This window comes from Plectropomus leopardus, chromosome 24 (assembly GCF_026936395.1).
Source record: "Plectropomus leopardus strain MGB_pleo_1.0 chromosome 24, ASM2693639v1, whole genome shotgun sequence".
NCBI lineage: Eukaryota > Metazoa > Chordata > Actinopteri > Perciformes > Serranidae > Plectropomus > Plectropomus leopardus.
In genome coordinates, this window is record NC_142199.1 from 5,705,370 (window position 1) to 5,715,266 (window position 9,897).

Here is a 9,897-nt window from a genome sequence, read left to right on the forward strand (position 1 = left end):
ACAGGTCGGTTATGTTACGTTGTGTTTACAGATATACCTGAGTTTAACAAAGCTATTTGGAAAGATATATTTGGGAGCAAAATGCCACTTTTGTTGTTCATTAAAGACCTTTACTGTAATTTGTCTTGGTCTGTTTCTCTGCATTGTATCTGAACTTCTGTAATACATTTCAAACAAACATTACATGCTGTATGTAAGACTAAATAGCACTTTATATATAATCTGCATGTAAGCATTCCCTACCCAGCTGTGGCGCTGAGTCAGTGGTGTATATCATGCGTATAACTTGACACCATGTGGTGCTGCTGGATGGCTGCAGTCAGAATTTCCTTTTTCCGAATGAGCGATGACAACAAAATGCAAAGCAACGCTCTCCTGCATCCAAAACCACACCTACATGCTCTCCTGCTGAGGCTCATTACAGATTTTGGCAACTCAAGTCTCTACAGACCCCAGGGAAATAAGAGAGAAGGGCCAAGGAAACTGCTGCATTCAATGTCACAGAGAAGTGACAAAATAAAATCAGCTGCGCTTCAAAACAAAACAAGGCTGTAATGCACATTTTAATCATTATGTCACTCAAAGCATATACAGTACAACACCACTCTCTTGTTAGAGCTGTGATTATATGTTTGCACCTGGCAATGTCTCCTCTGACTAATTTCTCCTCTAATTTCCAACGTTGTAATCATAAAGGTAGAGGTATACTGTACGTTCTCAGCTCCCCCAATCCTTATCAGTGTCCTCTGTATCACACCATCCAGCTGTGGCACACTACTTTACTTCCACCACCCACAAACATGAAAATGCTGCATGGCAGTGGGGGGAGAGTTTGGTGGAGATAAGTTTGTTTGCTCTTCTGTGCCTCCAGGGAGCCCGAGGGGGAGCACACTACAGTCCATTCAGCTATCAGAGCAGCGAAGGGCATTTCGGACATCACAACAGCTTATTTGTGTGTGCTCACAAACAGCCTGTCGTTCTGACCAGGCAGCAGAACAATTAGTCACAGGGGAGGTAGAGGAGGTGGTATTTAGTGCTCCATTATTTGTCCCAGCTTGTCGATTTTTCCCTTTTTTGCATGGATTAAAAAACAAAAAAGATATAATGAATTAATTAAAGATCTTTAGAGGTGCTGGTAGCCATATTTTGCTGCCTTTTGGACAAAGCCAGGCAATCTGTTTCTCCTTGTTTCCAGTGTGCATGAGAAGCTATGCTAAACAGCTTCATATTCACCGCACAGACAGTACGGTGAAACAGGAGTGGACTGTCCCATCCAACTCAAAAATGAGATATGACTCCCATTAGAGCCCATTCCCCTGATGTGTTAATAACAATACAGTATAGCATAACTCTGATATAACTCCTAACATAACTGCCATAGAAGCTCTTATAAGTAACTTAAAATGTTCTGGGTGTGCATTGAGTATTATTTCACAACTGAATCACTGTATCTTTGTACATTAAGTACACAGAAACTAATGTCGGTACAGATGATGGAACTGGTATTTAGAGCATGCAGGATTTTGTGTGTGCAAAGTCAGAAAACATCTCTCAGCTCATTCTCAATATTAAAAAATGGCCTGTGGTCTTGGGGTAGTTCATTTTTTTTCTTAAACCATAAAAATGAGATTTCTACCTTTTTCAGAGCAGTTAATTCTGCTGTAAAATCATTTCACATGACTTTGTGTACACCAGTTCAAACAGGAATGTCTCAAAGAATGTTGAGGATTTTGGCTCCATTTTCTCTGGTGCTGCTAAAATGTGAAAACTGTACATTAAATCTCCCATTGAAAAGACCCTCTTAAGAATTTCTATGGCTCAGGCGGGCAGAGCATCTGCAGAAATAGGCTCTTTTGCGCCTGAACCTTCTGCTTCTGTAGCCAGAGGGGACTTTTGTGAAGTGACAGTGGAGTGGATGGCCTGGGTCATCTGCTATTATTGTATTTTTGTGTGAAATTGCTACATCAATGAGGGCAGGTAGGTTGGGAGTGGAGAGGCTTACTAAATGTGTTCCAGCATTTCTGATATTCAGGAGAGTTTCTTTTTCCTTGCTTGCATCTTCTGACTGTGAATACATCTATAAAAACCGAGCTTGGATAATTATTTGGAAGACGCAGGTAACATTTATTTCCACAGAAGGAAAAAACGTGATAATAACATAGATTAAGACATTTTTACAGATTTACTTCATTAGTAGGTGGGTTGGGCTGCCACAGGCTGGTTAAGTTAAGTAAGTATTGAGAGACGGCGTTTTCATTGGAAAAAAAATGTACAACACCAACCTTAACCTTTAAGTAAAGACAACGGCTGTTACTATATACTGTCATTTACTGTCATTACAAAGAAGCAGGTATATTGGAAAAACACTGAAATTGGACCTCTAAGTGTCTACAGGTATGAGACACTTAAATTTAATGTTTTTAAGACCTTGTAAAAGTAATTTTCTCAATATTTAAGACTATTTTTTACACATCATCTTATTATTACTCATACACTGCAGGTAAGTATACGTTGTCTCATGCAGAGGCAGGTTTTATGCAGGAATATAGTTACAGAGCGAGTTAGTGCAATACATTTTGACAACAGTTAAGTGCAAGCATGAAGTAAAGACAGTATCAGGTTCAGGTAGGTTTAAAGATTTGTTATTTTGTAAATGTGGATTTTCACACAGGAGTTTGACTCATTTTGAGAAAAATCATTTTAAAGATGGATAAATAATATTAGGTAATGTTTGTAGCAATTAAGATCTCATGAATGTATATTTATTTACATAAAACTGACTTTAAGACATACTTAAAGACTTTTTCAACAAGTATTTCACTGCTAGAAAAAAATGTAGTTTTTTTTTATAAAACTTTGCTGTCAATGTAGCACAAAGACACAAATAGTTTGAAGGGGGGTTGCTCTCTCGACCCGCTTCTATACTTTTAAGGGCATACGAAAATGCAAAAGTAAAATCTGTAGCTCGAGCAATAAGCCAAAATTACCTAAGAATCTGTCCTTCAGGGACCATCAATATTTGTAGTAAACTTTGTGGCTATTCATCAAATATTTGTCAAGATAATTCACGTAAAACTACAAATGTCAACCTCATGATGGCGCTAGAGAAAAAGTCAAGGGATAAGCAGTGTTGTTGAAATTCACAACAAATCACCCAACAGCTGTTTTTGGTTAAAAGCTCTGTTGTTCCTATACATGCACTCGTTTGAATAGATTTAAAAGTTTTAAAAAGTTGGTTTTGAACTTGATGTCCCAAACTCATACAAAGATGAAATGACCGAAAATATTTACCCCTCTCAAGACAACTCGAGTCTATTTATTCATCACAAATCTTTTTCCTTTTGCTTTCTTTTTCTAAACTGCTGTTTAGCAACACTGTTTTAAGGTTTATTCAAGGTTCTGACTGCTTTACTTTTACGTTATAAAAATACAACCTTGACTAATTTCTATGCCAATTCACTGATGGTATTTTGTAGAAAGAGTGTCCATTGTTCCCTTTGTGAGTTACAACAGAATAAGCTCTCGCATCTTCTTTTTTTGAATCCCCTTGAGAACGCCCTTATCCTTAAATCACTAACTGATTGATCCAATTTTCTGATTAACACCACTCACCCAAAATCATTCCAGGACTCACATATGCTTAGCTGACTTAACAGGGCACACTCCCTTCAAAACAGCTCTAAATGAGACACTGGAGCACTATTGTTTTGTTGCCAGCAGCATTGTTGGTCTCACAGGTAAAGAAGTTCTGAGTAGATCAAGAGTGGAGCAGACGGTCTGTCCAAGTCCTTTGGCAATGTCTATTATCCCGGTTTCATCAGGTCAAAATCCTGTTCTTGAGATCAAAACAATCTTTGAAGTCTGGGATGGTCTTTTGATGTAACAAAAAAAATCGGGATGACCGAAGGTTAACCACTCAGGTCTTTAAAACAGTAGTTAAGAAGAAATTGCAATACTCCGGAGACTAAGTATGTCTCCCTTTGCAGCTTCTTGATTCATGGAAACATGTCAAGAAGCTGTCATTCCTCATGAAAAAATAAAACTTGACTGAATAAAAAGAAAGCTGAAGGTTCAGGCTTGAAGGTTTCTCTCAGTAAATCACTTTTTGAAAAGTTAGAGAACAATTTACTTTTCATTATGAAATGCAAAGACGGAGCATCTTTGTGACAAGAAAATTAAATTACAGCTTCAGACTGGTGAAGTATCAGATGTGACATATCTTGATCCACTTTTGATCAAATTTAACTTGGATTGACTTGAGCAAAATTCAATGTTCAGTTTATATTTAATACTGATTTAAGCAATGTTACACAAAGGTGAACTTTGCCATCATTATTGGTAAAAAAGTTTGCTCAGTCTGATTAACATTAATCTGACATCAAAGATTTCATGGGATGTCTTTTTATAAGATCTGGTGTTCACATGCGCCGAAGCATGTAAACAGAGCCGCAGTGTGACACGCTGCACAAATTATGAATATAGTAACTTGACAGGGCTGCCAACTTTCACACTGACGATGAGACACACGCAATCGACACTTTTCACACACTTTTCACTGCATTTTCTCACAGTGAAAAACAAGTAACGGATATCTTCTGGCAGCAGCACAGCACTCTCTCCCTCTCCTCTCTTGCACTCGAGCAGGAGTGAGAGAGTTTCTATGGCTACGGGGACGCTCGAGCTGCTCAAGCCTCTTGTCTGCCGCCCAACCTGCAGGTCAACCCGTGCATCAATACAACACCATAAATTAAGACAGCTGATTTAATCAAAAATTAATGACAAATGACCAATTTTGGATCAATATTGTCACATACTGGTTTTGGATTGAGCTCTTGAAGTTACTATGTTGCCATGGAAATGGCATGAATGATTTTGGTGATGAGGAAGGTGTCCGTCATGCTGATTTGATCATGTTCTAATTGTCTAGTTGACCAATCACATTGCCAAGTCGGTTCTACTTGTTGCATAATTCATTTTTCAACACATGGACATGAATACATAATTTTCTGCCTTTCATCCACAGGAATCAAAATCTGGACCAAAATCTGATTATAAATGCCCCAAAACCACCTTTGTTTCCACACACTCACTTTCAAAACACTATTTTTTATTTTATCTTAAACTGCTGCTCATCTCTCTCTGTGTCTCTTTTGAGTCTTAAACTGGTGGAGAAAAAAAAAGGATTTGTATTTTAAGACATCATGCAGGGATAAAAAAAATCCTGAGCTGGAGCTAATGAACACATTGTGGTTTAAAATTGATCATTCAGATTTAATCAGAGGCTCTTCATGGATAATCCAGGAAGAAAATACACTTCCTACTAATTTAGTTTTACACCTTGAAGATGGGAGACTTCAGATTGAGACTGCATTTATTTTAATGATGTCTTGTCTGTGCAGTACATGTAAGTAGAGCCAGTGATGAGCAGCTGCTGATATCAGCCACTCAGACACTGTATTTAGAAACCAAATAAGGCATTTCAAAACAAATCCACTATCTCCTAATACAGGAGAGGTCGGGGATTTTTACAGAACAGACTGCCCCCTTTTTATTCCATTTCTCAGTTACAGAACTGGGTGAGTGCTGCGAGACGACAAGGCAGCCGTGATCAAACACAGACACATTCAACTTCCCGCGCCCTCTTTAACTCATTTGTCCTCTCTTTTACTGTCTGGCGTAACGTGGCTCAGAGCTGCAGAGTCTCCACTAAAAAGGAAAGGTGGTAAAGCACACAGACCCTCTTGCTGAAGGAGATTAGGCTGAAAATATTAAAATCTTACATAAGGTCTGGTTTGAAGAACTTTCACAACATTCAGGAGCTTCAAAGAGGCTGAATAACACATTAAAGACCATCTGCTAAGCCCCCTTAGTTAGTGCTGCTCCGCCTATCAAGCTTTTTGTTCTTGTGTGGTTCATTTGCAGTTTTCAGTGATTTCTCTGGCTGCTTTGCTTACAAACTGGTTTCTATTTTAAATAACCTGTAACCCCACTAATTGATGAAACAAAGGTGGTTAATGATGTGTGCTATAGTTAAAAACCAGTATTTGCTATGTAAAGATATGGTGCAGTAATGGCGTCCTGAGCTGAGAATAAAGTCCCTGTGTGTGTGTTGCAATCTGAGCTGTTCTTTGTTTTGGTAGAACGTCAGGTGGCAAGTACAAGTGTGTGTAACTTCCTATGCATGTAGTGAATCATCACCGCACACAGTGGTTACCGCTGACATCCGGATGTACATATCGTGGTTAGTGACTTTGGCATCAGACACAGACGTCAGTTTAACGCAGCCAGACAGCACTTTTTGTAGCAGCATGATATACAAGCGGGGTCAGTTTAAAACACTACCAGTAACAAGGTAACTTGTAAAGTAAAACTGTAAAGTCGCTATAGTGCAGGTGGGGGGTGTGGTGAAGTGGGTTAACAAACCCAGGGCTTTCACTCGGTAGGAATATTAAGACAAGCCATATTGTTTGTTCTAAACCTAACCAGGTCTTTGTGTTGCACAAGGAAATAACTGTTAATACGAGTGTTTTACCAGCGCTGCAGGGTTGGTTTGTGTGTTTATTTTCTTTAACTGGATGCTTCTAACAAGCAGAAACTGCACTGTGTATTTCTTATAAATGGAAATGTGTTTTGAAAAGACATAATGCATTTAAGGCATAAATTGACACGTCTACAACAAAAGCACGAGGATATGATAGTTATATGAATTATAATTATATTTATTCTTCACATTCATGTGACTGTCAAGTTCAAGTCAAGTTACTATGGGCCAGTTTAAAACTACGACTACTAATTACTCCACTTTTGAATGTAACAGTTTTTAATGGTGTTCGGTCTGTTGTTGTTGTTCTTATTTGTTCTTTCTTTGTGTTTTTTGTGCTCTTGACATTATTGAAAATGAGGACAAGCCCTCAGTTCATCGAGATTTCAATAAATTTTGAATGAATGAATGAATGAATGAATCCATCAATCAATCAATCAATCAATCAATCAATCAATCAATCAATCAATATGTAGACATGAACAGCACTAACCAAGTGATGGTATTTGATGATCTGGGATGAGAATGTGTTGGAGAAACGGTCTAACACCACGACTCAGTACTGTAAATTTCAGTCTATTCACGTTTTAAAGTATTCTCGAGCATGTATAATTACTTAGAAGAAAGAAAAAAGCGTCTACTTTGCCTGGACTTTAAAGATTTGCTTCATCCAGTCTACTCACTTCTGGTTGAACAAAAAAAAGTGCATTAACTCCCTGGATAGAGCACACAGCTGTTGTCAAAGAAAAAAAATTCATGCATCTCCAGCCAGGCTCTCAGGGTAGTTACTTTCTTTTAAAAACACGTTATTCATATACTTAGCAGCTGGACTTTCACAGAGGCGACAAATGTGCATGTGTATAAAACCTGCATCATAAAATCAGTTAACAGGGACTTTCCTAAAACCCCACGGACCCATATAAAAGTTATACATCACTGATAAACAAAATTAATTGCCCTCTCTCTTTCCCGGAGTTAATTGCCTTTGGGCGTTTCATTCTACAGCTTAGCGCCGTGTTTGTTTTTAAATTATTTATTCATATAGCAAATTATCATTCTTTACACTCCCTTCTCTCTCTCTCTTTCTCTCTCTCTCCTTTTACTCTAAAGTTTGCTCAGTTTTCAGCCTAATCCAGAGGTTCAAGGTGAGCAGCTGAAGAATTTTTTTTATCATGAATAAACCATTTTATGCGCTCTCTCAGCACCACTATTAAGCAATTTACTGTTTGAATCAGCGCGGCTAATATGCTCTCACGTACCGCCATGGGAAATGTACTATATTACTTTGTGTTTTAAAGAGTTAGCCAGTGTTTAAGATGAAATACTCCTTTGTGTTAGGAGTCTTATCATATATACACAATAACGTAAAAAACACTTAAACTTAGCAACAACAATATCAACATTTATTTTTCTGCCACTGTTTCCTCTATATTTTTCACCTGTTCTACAACCAGCTACATCAGGTTGGTGGGTGTCTATCTTTTATTAAAGATGTCTCTGGCAGTACTGTCTTCTCCCCATATCAAATGAATGCACACACACGCTTTGCATTCCTGCCATGTTTCAGATACATACAGGATTCTGCATGAAATAGCAAAATGATACAATTTACACCATGACCTGGGCATAATTTTACACTAATAGGCTGTGTGGATGTTATTTCAGATAGCTTCAGTAAAAAACAACTGAGCAATGTTAAAAATAAATGTGCAAAAATAACATGATTGTTAAAATGCAGGCTTAATTGCAAAAATGTAAAAAAAAAAAAAAAAAAAGGGGGGTTTGGGATGTGCTTTTTATAATTGGCGATTTAGGTATAAAGCAGAGTTTATTGCAGGCTCCAGGATATCATAATGAAAAGCTTTTCAACACCTTTTACAGGCTATATAAAATAAATGTTTTTAAATGTTCAAACAGAGCTCAAGCAAAAGGTCTCTAAAAATACCACTTCAGTCAATGAACTACAGATTGTTGAAAGTGCAGCAATGAAATGCAGAGCAGATCAGCTTTGTAAATTTCAAGTGTTAGTCAAGTGATATAAGTGGTATTTTTTGTGTCTTTCTTGAAATCAGATGCTGCAATAACACCAAACAACAAAAGTGAGTATAGCAGCAGTTGATTTAAGGAAGCCAAATACCAAATCCATCTCTATTTATTGCTCTTTCTCTCTCCTCAGCTCAGTGAGTGCAGTTTCTGTAGCTGCATGTTTGTTTGTTTTTTGTCTGTTTTTTGCTTATTCCTTTTTTCAGTCTGCAAAACTATTTTTCTACTATAAGCAAGAGACATGATCTTTAAAGTACAAGAGAGGAGGTTGCTTCTCTGCTGCTCATACACGTAAACTGCACACCTGGAGGATTAATGCAGATGTTGGTCTTAAAGAGATAATTTACTAGTTTTCAACCAGCTTCCTATTATGCAGCAGCGGCATTTTCAGGGCCTGAAAACGCAAACGTTTGAAATTGGGTTGCAGGGTGTAATCTTTTGATAACGCACACCATTCTGTCGCCGTTTAGAGAATGAGAATGGTGATGTCGCAGCCGCACTTTGCACATGCGTGTTGGTTCTTCTATAACGTGTCATTACAAAGTTACACTGCCAACGACTGGTTGCATACTACAGCGATTTGGGTTGTTTTGCAGATCCGTGTACACAAGGATCGTTCTTACAATGTTATCATATGAGCATATGAGATTTTTAAAGGAAAGACTTATTTTAAGGAGGGACGTTCTCGTGTAAATGTGACCTAAATGCATCTCTGTCTTTGAGTGTGCACTGCTGTTAATGGTGATGCAGCGCACACATGACCACGCATGTTACGCACATCTCTCCCAAGGCTGGGGAAGCAGACGCAAACACTCTCAACCAAGTCTCTTTACAGCCCTTTTCTTTCTCTCTCTCTGTCTCATTTTCCATCACTTCTTCTCTCTTTACCTATTGATTCACTCCAATGTAACTCCTTTCATTTATGCACCAGAGCTGCCCGTAACATAAAAGGAAAAAAACACCTGCAAAATGGTTAGAAATCAACAAATTCAAACTGCGGGAATGCTGAGAAATTACAGCCCGAAGCTGGTGGGTCCGGTCGGGCCCAGTCAGGCTCAGGCAGAGACGTATTTGTAAATGACTCGTGGTAATCTTCTCTTCATGTTTCCAGCACCCAGATCTCCCTGCTCATCTCCAACGAAATACACCATCCAGGGGATTTAATTCTTTTCTATCTCTCTCTTTCTATCACAGGGCAGTGCTGATCAAACGAAGAAAACATAAATATGTAACTGTATTGCTTAAAATGTCTTCAGAAACATATTTCAGTGCACTGTTTGACTGTAATACGAGAGTTTGTGAACAGAGAGTGA